Source organism: Aegilops tauschii, chromosome 4, assembly GCF_002575655.3.
Source record: "Aegilops tauschii subsp. strangulata cultivar AL8/78 chromosome 4, Aet v6.0, whole genome shotgun sequence".
NCBI lineage: Eukaryota > Viridiplantae > Streptophyta > Magnoliopsida > Poales > Poaceae > Aegilops > Aegilops tauschii.
Window position 1 is genome coordinate 15,139,147 of NC_053038.3, and position 13,294 is coordinate 15,152,440.

Below are 13,294 nucleotides of genomic sequence, written 5' to 3' on the forward strand. Positions count from 1 at the left end.
CACCTCGGCCCGGCGTTTCCTCGCTGCGTCAGGTAACCCGGAGGAGAGGTCAGTGTCTTTGTTGGTCCGGGTGTGCCGCCGGATTTCATGAACCTGTCGCTTCAAAATAAATTGAGGGTCTTGATAAGCTAAAGGATGTGAAAAGCTTACTTTCCGAGTTACCCTTCGGACTTTCAGCCTTGGCAAGGGCTCCGAGTCGGAGGAAAGTGACATTACCTCTTCAACCACCGGGTTACTTGCGCCGGTGTCATCCTGTTGATGAATAGTATTGATAAGGTGGACAAAAATAAATAACAGATATAACCAGAGTCTACAGGTTCAGGGGTTACCTCTGACTCGGAGCTGTCGCTTAATTGCATCAGCTCTGAAGCAGTAGGCCTACTTCCCTTCTTACGGGGAGCGGCTTTCTTGGCGGCTTTCTTCGCCTTCCTGGCCTTCTTGGCCGCCTCATGGTCATATTTGACCCTCCAGAATTTGTCATCAGCCTGAAAAATACAATGATGATTTCTTAAAGATTCAGATGAAAGTTATCTACAGAAGAAGATAAGATGTTCAAATCAGCGGCTTACCGCTGGGGCTGGGTTGGTCTTGCAGAAGGGGGCTAACCCGGTCCTCCCGCAGTCTGCCAGGCTCTCGTTCAAAAGTGCCTTGGTCATGTCCTCAGCAACATCTTCAGGAAGATCGTTGCGGCTGTGTCTCTGGGGGTCATCCTTTCGGCCCGTGTACTCGCACATTAAGCCGGGGCGGCGGCTCAATGGGATCACCCGCCACGAGATCTAGACCCGGACCAGATCGATTCCGTTGAGACCATTGCCCAGGAGAGCCTTGATCTTGTTGATGGTGGGGAGCAGAGGTTGGCGTTCCGCCTGAGTTAGCTTGTCGGACAGAGGGTGAGTCGGCTCCAGACGTGAAGGGCGAAAGCCGGGCAGTGGGCTCTCGTCAGCCGGCGACGTGTCTTGGCAATAGAACCACGTCTGATTCCAGTCCTTTGGGTGACTCGGCGGCTCGGCGTAAGGGAAAAGGCAATCTCTCCGTCGCTGAATGGAGATTCCGCCGAGTTCCAAACTTGGCCCGTTGGCGCACTCATTCTGGTGGTTCAGGTAGAAGAGCTCTCTGAAGAGCAGCAGGCTGGGCTCTTCTCCAAGGTAAACCTCGCAGAACACTTGGAAATTGCATATGTTGGACACCGAGTTGGGTCCTATATCTTGTGGCCACAGGTCAAAAAAGTTCAGCACGTCTCTAAAAATATTTGAGCCAGGCGGTGCGAAGCCCCGGCTCATGTGATCCGCAAAAATGACCACCTCCCCATCCCTTGGCTGTGGTCTCTCCTCTGATGGGTCGGGGGCACGGTAGGACATGACGTCCTTCTTGGGCAGATAGCCTGACTTGACAAAATCCGCTAAGGTCTCGTTGGTGACATTGGACCTCATCCAATTGCAAGTGATGGAGGCTTTAGGAGCTTTGGGAGGCATGGTGAAAGTCGGCAGCCTATGATAAAAGGAAACGGCCGGTTTAATTATAAGCCGGAGGAAATTTATAGTTCAATGTTGAAGTGGCGGCTTATGGAGGGGACTAATGACATATATCTAGGTGCATCAGGTTATTTAAGCCGCCCGAGGTATTGAGAGTAATTCGATTGTCTACGGCCTTATCACAGATGAGCCGGAAAATTCTATGGCGCATGATCTCTTTTGAGCCGGGAGGTCCTACAGCGCGTGGTTTCTTTAAAGCGGAATTATAAGCCGCCATGACTCAACAAGTGCAGTTTTTTACTAAGTGTGGTGAAAACAGGTTTCACACATGGCAGTAAATAATTTGGATCAAAATGATCGGTTAAAAGGAAAATTTCTAGACCTAAAAACAAACGCAGGAGAAGTTCTTGGGCTCGAACAAGGCTCTTATCCAGTAAAAAGAGGGCTACTTGCATGTGAAATGGGTGCTAAACAGCTACCGTAGTGGTTTTATACAAGGCTAAGATCAAAAAAGGGCAGTAAAAATGAAAACTACCGGAGCTCGCGGGCGACGGCGACGAACACGGAAGAACAGTAGGAGTTGAATGTAGATCTGTTCTACGAGGAAGAAGGAACTTACAGAGGCAGGTGAGCTGCGAGGGTTCGCCGCGGTTCTCTGGACGGATCAGGGTGATGCAGCGGCCAAAGTCGACGAAGACGCGGAGCTCTGTTGCGGCGGCGGCGGCGGCGGAGCTCGAGCAGTACGGAAGCAGCGAGAGGAAGAGGACGACTGAAGGGGGAGAATGGAAAGACCGACGGACCGGGCTATTTATAAGGGCGAGCTCATAAGTGGGCGCGAGAAACGAGGAGACCACGGCGTGGTTATCTCCCCGTGAAACGCCTCGATTTTCGGGATGGCAGTAAAGATAAGATCTGTTGCGGATTTGGTGGAATAAAAAAGGACTTAATGGAAGATGATGTCACGGCGGATTACCCGGAGTCCAGAGGATGACGTCACGCCGGGTTATGGCCTTCACACAATTGTAAGCCGGAGTTTTTTCTGTCGGAAGGATTGAAGATTGACATGAGCCGGCTCAAATCAATCTGGGGCCTAATGTTGAGGATATAGACCTTAGAGTCACCCGCCAGGAGGGGCCGGGTTACTCATAATGGTCATTGCCAGAAGCCCGGCGCCAAGCTTGAAGACGGTGGGCCAAAGGTGGGCTTAAGACCCGGATATGGCTTAAGGCCCGTAGTTACAATCGTTATTATGGTAGAGCTTGTAGTGTAAGGCAAGAATAGTTGAGAGTCCGAGTCGGACACTCTTATGAGCCGGCCGGGACTCTGAGAGTTGCTGGGCGTCAGCCTCCCTATATAAAGGGACGACCCGGCAGCGGTTTAGGAACAAGAAAGATCTCATCGAGAGCCAGGCATAGCAGTTTAGCTCCCTGGTTATCGTAACCCTAATCAATACCACCTCAAACTGGACGTAGGCTTTTACCTTCACCGTAAGGGGCTGAACCAGTATAAACCCTCGTGTTCCTTGTCCCGCTTAACCCCTTCAAGCTTCCTAGCTGCGATGGCTCCACGACTAAGTCCTAGCTCGAGGACATCTGCCGTGACAATTCCACGACAAAACCATTGGAGATTAACTTATTTTTTACTTGTCATATGCTTTTGGGAGTTGCTAGAACACAAGATTTGCCAAGTTATTTTTGTCAAACTCTTGGAGATGCTCTAAGTTTCATGCTCTAAAGTGAAGGCCTATGGGGGGTATTTATAGGGGAAGGTGGAGTAGAGGCTACTCCACCGCCATGTCATCAATCCGTGTGCCTCCCATCCTCCACCATTGGATAAACCGACCTCCAAACTGCCTTGGATGGAGGCCAGGGATGCATCCAAGCACATGGAGGCATGCACAAGGTCGGTGGAGTGCAGCTGAGCTTCGGGGCCCACAAAGGGGGGGTCGGCCGACCCCCCTATGACAGCCCTGGCCCACCTGCTATCTCCGGTGGGTGTCCCTACGTGTCATAGAGTGTGTCTCATGTGTTGGTTCACATTGGTTCCTTCGTTGTGGGCCCATGGATCCATGTGGCTTCATCTTTTACCGTTGAGAGGAAATACACTTGTGATCCAAGGGTGGAACTTGCTTGGGACTGTGTTGGGAGGATCCTGGTTGTCTTGCAGTGGCTGGGATGGTCCCACAAGGGGGTCGGTCGATCCCCCTTTGGTGGAACCAAAGGTCCATCTTCTGTAGGTGGCTTCTAGATGCAATTCTAAGCACAATGGTGGTGCTGGGCCCACCAAGGTGGGGTCGGCTGACCCCAACATTGTGCCCATCTTTTGCACATTGTCTCCAGAAGCTATGATATTGATGATTGTGAAGTTGGTTTGTCATTTAGCCAAACTTGGTTGGTTGCCCAACCTTCGTATGGAGCTTCCGGACACTGAAAAGTACCTGTTCTGAGTGCCTGCAACCAAATAGTGACAAGTACATGTGGAACCAAGTTATTTGTACCTAAGTCACTATGTGTTTGGTGGTTTCCTTCTAGAAACAATGTCTTGTTGATGGTTTTGATGGGAGAAAAACATGGTATAACTACCGTCAACAGAGCCACAGGTGGAACCCATACTTGAAGGTAAACCCATATGCTTCTGCATGTTGTTATCAATTTTCACAAATAATACTGCGGGTAGTCATTGTAGTTCACCCTTTTTTTAGGACTGTGTTGGTGCCATAGATGGTACCCATGTGTTGGCAAGAGTGCCTAGACGCATGCAGCAACCATTTAGAGGAAGGAGGAAGGACCCAACCCAAAATGCCATGGCAGTTGTGGACTTTGATCTCAAGTTTACATATGTTCTAGCTGGGTGGGAAGGGTCAGCTAATGATGCCCTAGTGCTTGCAGATGCCATTGAGATAAATGATGGCTTTGTTGTGCCTGAAGGTAACCTGCCTACATGCCCTCATCACTTGTACCATGACCCATTCCAAAGTAGTGACCTTAGGTGTTTATTTGGTTTGTTGTAGGTAAATTCTACCTGGTAGATGCAGGATATGGCTACAGAACTGGCTTCCTGCCTCCCTACAGGGGGTCAGGTACCATTTATCTGAGTATGGCCCCAGAAATCAGCCCACAAATGCTAGGGAGTTGTTCAACTTGGGGCACTCCTCCCTTAGGGTCACAGTTGAGAGGGGATTTGGGGCACTCAAGAACAGGTGGAGAATGTTAGACAACAAGCCTTTTCATCCATACAAAACTCAAGTCAAGCTTATCTTGGCATGTTGCATCCTCCACAACTGGATCCTAGACTTTGGGCAGGATAGTTTTGTCCCTGATGAAAATTGGGTGCCACCAATTCAGCACAACCACACTGCTGCTGATGACCTTCTGTCCCAAGACACCTAAGCCATGGTTGAGAAGAGGGATGCTATCTGCAATGCTTTGTGGGCTAGAAGGGGAACCCATAGGACCTGATTTGTTGTCCTCTTATGCATGTTAATTCTTGTTAATGTCTTATTTGGTAGCCCTGGTATGAAACACTTTGATTTGTGGTGATGATGTAATAATTTGTGGACAAAGCTGAGACCAAACAATGTTTATTCAACCAGTTGTAATTTTATTTGGTTATTGGTTCTTATTGCTGCTGTGATTCATCATGTTGTACTATAATTGTTGTATTTCTGTTTATATCAACTGTTAGGATGTCTTATGGTTCTGTTGAGGGGGCTGGTGGCCTGGAGGGCTTTGTCTAGGTTGTTTTTGATAAGGCTCAGGTCCAGCAGCAGACAAATGCCCTCCTTGCTGCTCAGAATGCCGCAGATGCTGCTACTGAAGCCCAGCCAGCACCACCAGCAGCTCCAGGACCCATGAGGTGGAATAACAACTCATCTGGGTTTGTGCTGAGGAGGATGGCATAGCTTGTGAGTGATGGTAGTAGGCCTGACAAGGTGTTTAAGGACAAGGATGTCAACTTGGTTGCCAAGTACCTCAAAGAGTTCACTGGTGAGGTGGTCAGACCCACTCAGCTGGTGTACAATCACCTGAGGAAGTAGAGGCAAAGGTGGGGTAAAGTGAGCAAGCTGAAAGACTTGAGTGGGACTCTTTGGGACAATGACCTACATGCAATCATGCTAGATGTTGAGCACTACCAGAACCACATCAAGGTAGTGCCCTAGCTGTTAACCTTAATGCTAAAACTATTGGGGTTGGGTTTTTTGGTAGTGACCTATATGTTGACTCTTGTGAGGACCACCCTAAGGATGCTAAGTACCTTAACTGTCCTATTAGGTTTTATGTTGAGATGGAGGCCATCTTTGGCCATGCTATGGCCACAGGGAAGCATGCCTTAGGTTCTGGTGAGGCTCTAGGGCAGAACCAAGCTGACAGTGTTGCTGCCAAGGTTGAGGGGGGTAGCTTCAAGTATACTACTAATGCCACTGATGTCCCAAGCAGTAGCAAGGCCACTGAGAAGATGACAGACACTAGTGTGGGCACCAAGTGGAAGAGGGGCACTTTCACTGAGGATGAGAAGCTCCTTCTCATGACCATGTCTGATGCAGTTAACAATGTGGACAATGCACTTAGAGAGACAGGCCTAGCCCATGTTGATGCTAGCCTCTACCTTGTTGTGATGGAGAGCCCTGGTTTTAGTGAGGAGGCCCTCATAGTAGCCTACACCTACCTGCTGGACAACAAAGCCTAGGGCAGGGGCTTTGTTGTCATGAGTGACAGCCATAGGGTAATTTGGCTTAGGACCTTCCTAGCCAAGAACTACTTTGTGTAGTTCTTGTCCATTACTGGGCTGCTTGGGATGAGAGGGGGTTGACTGTAGAGATGTATAGTTCCTCCACCTCCCTCCTCCACTCTCTCTTCTTTTGACTACAGTTGACACACTACACTTTAGACTTTTGTGCAGGTAGGTTGGCTAACTTGATGTTGTCTTGGAGTTTTATTTTGCTGAGAGGGTGGCTAACTAGTTGGATTTGGTTATTGGATGGACAACATTTGAGCCCTAGTCTGTTGGGCTGGAACTTGGTATTGTAAGACTTATTTTTGTAGCCTCTGTTGGCTACATTTCTACTATATTGCAATCATGTTTCCTTTGCTGTCAATTTGCTTTTCTCTGATTATTGTCTTTGTCTTGGTGGCTCATGAGGGGATGGAATTGGCCTGTGATGCAAAATTACATATGAGGTGGTTGTTGTTATTCTTTCCTATGTGTTTCTTTCATGCCTGCCATCAAACTCTTGTGAGTCATCACTCAGCTGCAACACCAAGCTGTTGCTTGAGATGATGGCACTGAATGATGTCCACAGGAGTTCCATGACGGCCATGAGTTCTTATATGGTTCTTTGTTCTTTGTTCGAATTTGATTCTTCATTTGGATGGCAGCCACATGTGATTTACCTACTGGGATAACTCCACCTTGTCCACAAGCTAAGGCCAGCAAAATTTGCAACTTCTTTCATCATTTTCAATGATTAATTGGTTCCATGAAGTACTGTTGAGAGGTAGACATTTGAGATGCAAACTGATGGTTATTATTGTGATGTAAACTGATGGTCCATATCAAAAATTTGTTGATCTTGCTTCAAATAACTGTGATCTTGCTTCAAATATGTTGATGGTGTGCTGTTGGTCGTAGTTGGGATGCCTGGGAGCTCCCCAGCCACGCCGGCTACCAAACACAGCCTCGCTTGGGTGGTTGGTGGCAGTTGGGTTGCCGGCCGGGCTCCCAGGTGGTGTCCAAACAGAGCCACGGCGCGGCCTACCTCTCTTGGGCCAGCCAACCAAACATGAGAGGGTGGCCCTCTTTTGCCTGGCTTTGGCTGGCCATGGCCTGGGTGCTAGGCCGGGCTCCCTTCGGCCACCCATCTAGACATGCTGAAACAGACCCTGCGTAGCTAACAGTCACAATTTTGTTTTATGCAATTCAGACTTTCTGATTGGCATTGACGGTTGAGACGGAGTAGCACGAAATAAGATCAATTGACTCGAATCAAGCACGTTCTTGTTGTTGCTTATAACCCAAAGATTTGCCGTAGTAGAGATGCCGCATTATGCTAAGCAAACAGTGCTTTATTTGGCATATTTCATGACTTACAGACAATTACTCGATTGACGTCATTCATTATGTCATAAAAATAGTCATTATTATTTTTCAACACAAATCTAATGACATCAATTTTATGCTCTAGAAAATTGTCTCAATAAAAAAATTGTCGAGCACTTGTTCCAATGAAACAAAATGCACCTAATTTCAATCGGATTGAGTATATCACAAGCACCACAAGCGACTGGGCAGCAGTTGACATGGAATGATAACGAAGAACAGAAGCAGAATATCAGCCCTTGATTATTTGTATTAACACCAGATGACAACACTTAAAACAAGAATCGAGATATTCAAATTGTTCACATCACTCCTTGGCTCACACTTGAAAATTGCTCTAGCTAATCTCCTAGCAAGGCCCAAGAACAAAGCACAAAATTAAACTCAGGTCTTAACAAGTTCCAGATACTGATGCACTGTATCTAGTGCGATTTGACATACTCCTGCACTATGTTAAGGCCTTCAGATTCTTCGCCATAGTTTCCAAATGAAGCAGCCAAAAATCAGTTTTTGCCTATTATAGGCCACAGTAGTTGCTTGTAGTGGTATAGTAGGAAATCAATAGTTACCTTGACGACAACACAGACAGACCTTGTTTCCGAGCTATGTCGGCGAGCTTATTCACATTCCAAGCCTTGTCTCGGTAACCAAGATGGTGAAGTTGAGGATTTGTTTGGCCAAAATCCTTGAATGCATCTATTACTGAATCTATTCAGGAAAGTAATGATCATCTCCTCCATTGCTGCATTAGGTTTATACTCCTCATCAAGTTGCCCTGAAGCTCCGGGTGTGTCAATTTTAGGTGATGCCCCACCCGGCGACATTACACAAAGAGGTTGCAAGCCTGGTTCAACTTTCAGCCTCTTACTCAAATCATAAGCAAATGATGGGATATCAGAGGAGAGTTTTGGATCACCACCGATAACAGAAGGATTAAGCATATCACCTTATTTGATTCTGGATCTCACTTTCCTGCACGATTTTCATCTCACTTTGTGTCTGTCTTTACCCTGCGACCACCAATCCAGCCAGTTCAATGGCAAGCCGTCTATTTTCCGCTGTTGTGTTGTATGGTAATCCTAGACGACTAAGAGAGTAACCATCTGCTCTCTGCAACTATAAAAAGGTCTGCATGGCGAACAATAAGCTGGAATATGTGAATCATGTTTGGAATTGAATGCCCCTCCTCCACAAGGACTTTCTTGGTGTATCTGATCCATATCGGCGAGCGGCTATCACTAGGAGGAAGTCTTCTCGGAAGGGCAGGCATGAGAATAGCGAGAGATTGCTTCACCAGTAGCTTATTCTCTGGTTGGCATGTCCGTAGCAGAGTGATGAAGACCTGGGAAAAATGATGTCACATTTGTATCCAGGCATAAGAAAATGACAAGAATACACAATTATTCTAAGAGAATTTGATGTAATACCTGTAAAATAATCTTTTCAGGAGCTTGATAGGACTAAGAAGTGACAAACATTCACAAAGGTCCACTGTTTGATGGAGTTATCTTCACGCTTCAGATGGTTCCAACCGAATTTTATGAGTTCCTTTCGATGGTGAATCAGATCATTCTGTAGATATTTCAAAAGCAATGTCGCTAGCTGAAGTAGTTCTATCCTCAATGGTTCATAAATGAAGAAACATTTCAACGTATATTTGCTAAGAGTAAAGATAATTTGGCGGAAACCAGGTTTAATATAGTTACCTCTTCTGGAGGATCACCAACAATAGTTTTAATAATTATAGAAGGATTAACAACTTCCCAACCCTGTCAATTTTGGAAAGAATAAGCTAGCATTGGAAGTATAAGAATCTGCATGGTAACAACTAAATGATCTTGCCCATATTGTTTTGACTGAAAAATGTTCAGAAAGTGGTTAAGGATAGTTTTCTTCAAACTTGCAGTGTATCCTTAAGCAAGCTAAAAGAACATGTACAGATGATAAGTAAAATAGTCGATAAATACATAAAAAGATTCTCATAAGTCAGAAACAAGAAATGGCATTGCCTCTATGACATAAAATTCCTTGAGAAAGCTATAATCTATATAATTGTGGTACAAGAATATTGATAGCATATCAAAGAGTGCACCAACTTCAGTACGATCGTGTCTCAAATAATTCAGGAAGCACTTTATAAGCCGCTTGCTTTCCATCACCTGTTTAGAGAGTGATATTACTAAAACTCAGGCATTAAAACATACATGCATACGGTGTGGTAAGAAGCGAAGTGCAAATATTGGGTATGAAAGCGACATAAAACTTCCATGATGGAAGTTTTGTGTAAAGGAGTGGACACATACTAAATATGCAGGAGCCAGTTGCCAGGGTATTAAGCTTTTGAATGTACTAGGTATTAAGCTTTTTGCATATACCATGATTAAATTGCATATGATACACAAGTCTTTCGATACATAAGATACACGAACCTTTGGATGTACCATGATTAAATTCCATATGCTACAAGTACAAACAGATTGTAAAGCATTTCAATTAACTGTTTCATATACCAGGATGCAGTTTAAGATTGTCAATACGCCACTAGTGAAATGCATAAGTAACTTGAAGAAGCTTTTGCGAATGGAATAAAGAGCGAAACAGAAAACAAGGGCATTAGGGACTTGGCTAACTTACGGCCGGCCGTATTATAGTCTTACGGTACGGCCTTGCCGTTTTAGGTAAGAATACCATTATTGTATTCTCTTTTTTTGGCAAGATGCTATTTAAGGCTGTATGTTGGCGCTTGCAGCAGGAAATTTTCCCGCCCTCGCGGCTTGCGAGCCCAGGCCCAGATACGAGCACGAATTATAGGAACAAAAGGCAAATCTGTCTCAGAAAAATGCTTTTAGGTACTGCATGTATATGTTCATAAAAAAGACAATGCATTTAGAAAAAACCAAATTTGCATCCGCAGTTTTTTTTTAAAAAAAGCACAACATGTACATCTAGTCCCTAGGAAAAACATAGGTTTGCACATTCTTCTCTATACATGGCACATATCTTGTTTCTCTGTTCGACTGTACATAGTCTGCATCTTGGCATCCTGCATGTTAAAAAAAACATTTGTCATAAGTTTGTTGCCTACATGTCAAGATATAGAAGCACATGTTGCATGTAAGGGACCATCTTAATGAGCTACTTCCAGATTTACAACAAAAAGGCTAATTTGCCATTTTAAAATAACATTATTGCCTAATAAGTGGCATTTAAATTGCCTAACAAATGACACTTGAAAACAAGATCATCCCTAATGGTTGAAAATCTAGTATATAACCATGTCAAATGTGAAGCAATTGAGCCTATCAGGAAAAAGTACATGTTGCCATGCAACTGATTTAATAAAGCGATAAAAAGACATGATAACAAACTTTCCACCATGTAGAAATTGCAGCCAGTGAGTATTTCAGTTACATAATTTCAGTTTGAATTGAGCAATCACACTAAATTAAGAACAACAATACTAATCTTAATGGGTAATAGTGAGGAACTGGCCTGGTTAGAATGCCTTGTTGCTGCCAACAAATCAACACCTCCCCTACTGCCCCCTCCCATGCATAAACATGTAGGTCCAGCTAAGGACTCACCTAAAATCTGCAGTCTTAGGGGTTGTAAAAGGCAGAAGCACCATTCCAAGGTGTGAGATAGGGGGGCTGCAAAAGACAGAATTTGGTCAGGGTGAAGCCTGCAAGTGAAACAAAAGTAAGTTATGCCAAAATCAGAGTACAAATTGGACAATCGAGTGTTTCCATGTATGCTTAGAAATCAGAAGCTCAAATGAAGCAAATATGGTAATATTATAGTGGATTGTATTTTTTTCAGGCAATTAGGCAATATTATCTTCATAATATAAGCAGTTTATAAATTCTGAATATGCAAGCATAGTTCATGAATGAGCTAGCTAGCTATTGCATCTTGCAATGAGGTAGTTAGGTGGAGATGGAATAGGGCCTACGGGTGTATGAAGTGCTCGAAGAGAGAAGTGCAAAGGATGGAGATGCTCAGGGAGGGAGGCTGTGATGGGGAAGCTAAGCGCCGCATGGCATCATGCCGAGCTGCTGTAGCCTGTGGAACGTGCAGCTATCGGAGCTGGTGGTCGATATACCAAAGACGAGACCCCACGGTGCGGCCCCGCGATAGCAACATCCCCATCCATGACTAGCGCCCAGCTCACCACGCACACCTGCGCCACAAAACCGAAGAGCCAAGCATGAAGGATGAGGCGGAGTGCTGGGTCCATTGAAACACAAATCAAAGTTACGAATGCTACTTTTTCATATTATAGGCAATAATAGTGCTAAGTGTTAGACAATAGTAGGTTCTAGATTAGGAAAAATTAGTATTCTTGATTAAGCAATAATAATGAATACAAAAAATGCTAAAGCTAACTATAAGATCCTTGATAATATATTTCCAAGTTACTAGGTAATGTAACTTAAAATGCTAAATCTAACTATTTCCTGATGCAACACTATACAGATTCGTTGCTTAGTGGTGGAACTGTATTTTGGAGCTTATAATTGCTTAATGAAGGATTGAAATACTCTACTTGATGTCAGGTGGTTATTAGAATATTGTCTAAAAAATTGCTAGGTCCATATTAGGCAAAACTGTATTATTCACCTGATTATGTGAAGTACTATCCATGATGGAGAAATTGGTTTTTCTTATGCAGAATAGTATTTTTTTCCATAACATAGAACTATGTTATGGAATAAGGAATATACCAATATCATTGCCTAATGCATAAATGTGTCTTAACCTGACATAAAAGTAATTTTGCCTAATGAAAAATTATACTAATGCCTAATGTGTACCAATATCATTTCCTATTGCTAACTAGTTCTTAGTTCTAGTTTTATTGTGAAAACATGAAACAATATGGAATAGCATGCCATAATTTAATCTAGGATAATGCAGCATGCTCCATATTTGCATAACCATGCAGTTTTTTTGGCTAATGCAGTACATGAGGCACACCCAGATTTGTACCGAAAGGCTAAATTGCCTATTTAGGAGCACAATGTTGCCTAACAAAAATGACACTAAATTGCATAACAAACACATGAAGCAATAAACACAGTTTATTGAACATATAGAGCATAATTGGTTTGATGCCAAAAATTGGCATGCCAAAATTTGGCAACTGCCAAATATTGGCTAGAGATTGGTTGCTTGCCAATTTTCATTGCCAATCTCAGAAGAAGTTGCCAAATGTTGGCAACTTCTGATTTTGCCAAATGTTGGCTTGCCAAATATTGGCAATGCCAAATGTTGGTAGCAAACCAATTATGCTTATAAACCCTGAAGAAGTCGTAGTCACGACGAAGGCAACCACGTCGCCTCTAATTCGCCATGAATAGTACTCATGCCACCGCCTGTAAATTGTTGGCAACTTCTGATTTTGCCAAATGTTGGCTTGCCAAATATTGGCAATGCCAAATGCTGGTAGCAAACCAATTATGCTTGTAATCACGACGAAGGCAACCACGTTGCCTCTAATTCACCATGAATAGTACTCATGCCACCGCCTGTAAATTGTTGGCAACTTCTGATTTTGCCAAATATTGGTAGCAAACCAATTATGCTTGTAGTCACGACTAAGGCAACCACGTCGCCTCTAATTCGCCATGAATAGTACTCATGCCATCGCCTGTAAATTTCGTGCCCCGCCAAGGGCATTTTAGTAATTGCACATGCAGCGTATAAATCAGAGCCGCTGCCATGGA

At 44.3% G+C, this 13,294-nt stretch overlaps 1 pseudogene; it reads left to right on the plus strand.

The window, feature by feature from the left end:
- The first annotated feature begins 4,227 nt into the window (after positions 1–4,227).
- Positions 4,228–6,239, plus strand: LOC120971795 (uncharacterized; annotated as a pseudogene).
- Positions 6,240–13,294: the final 7,055 nt, after the last annotated feature.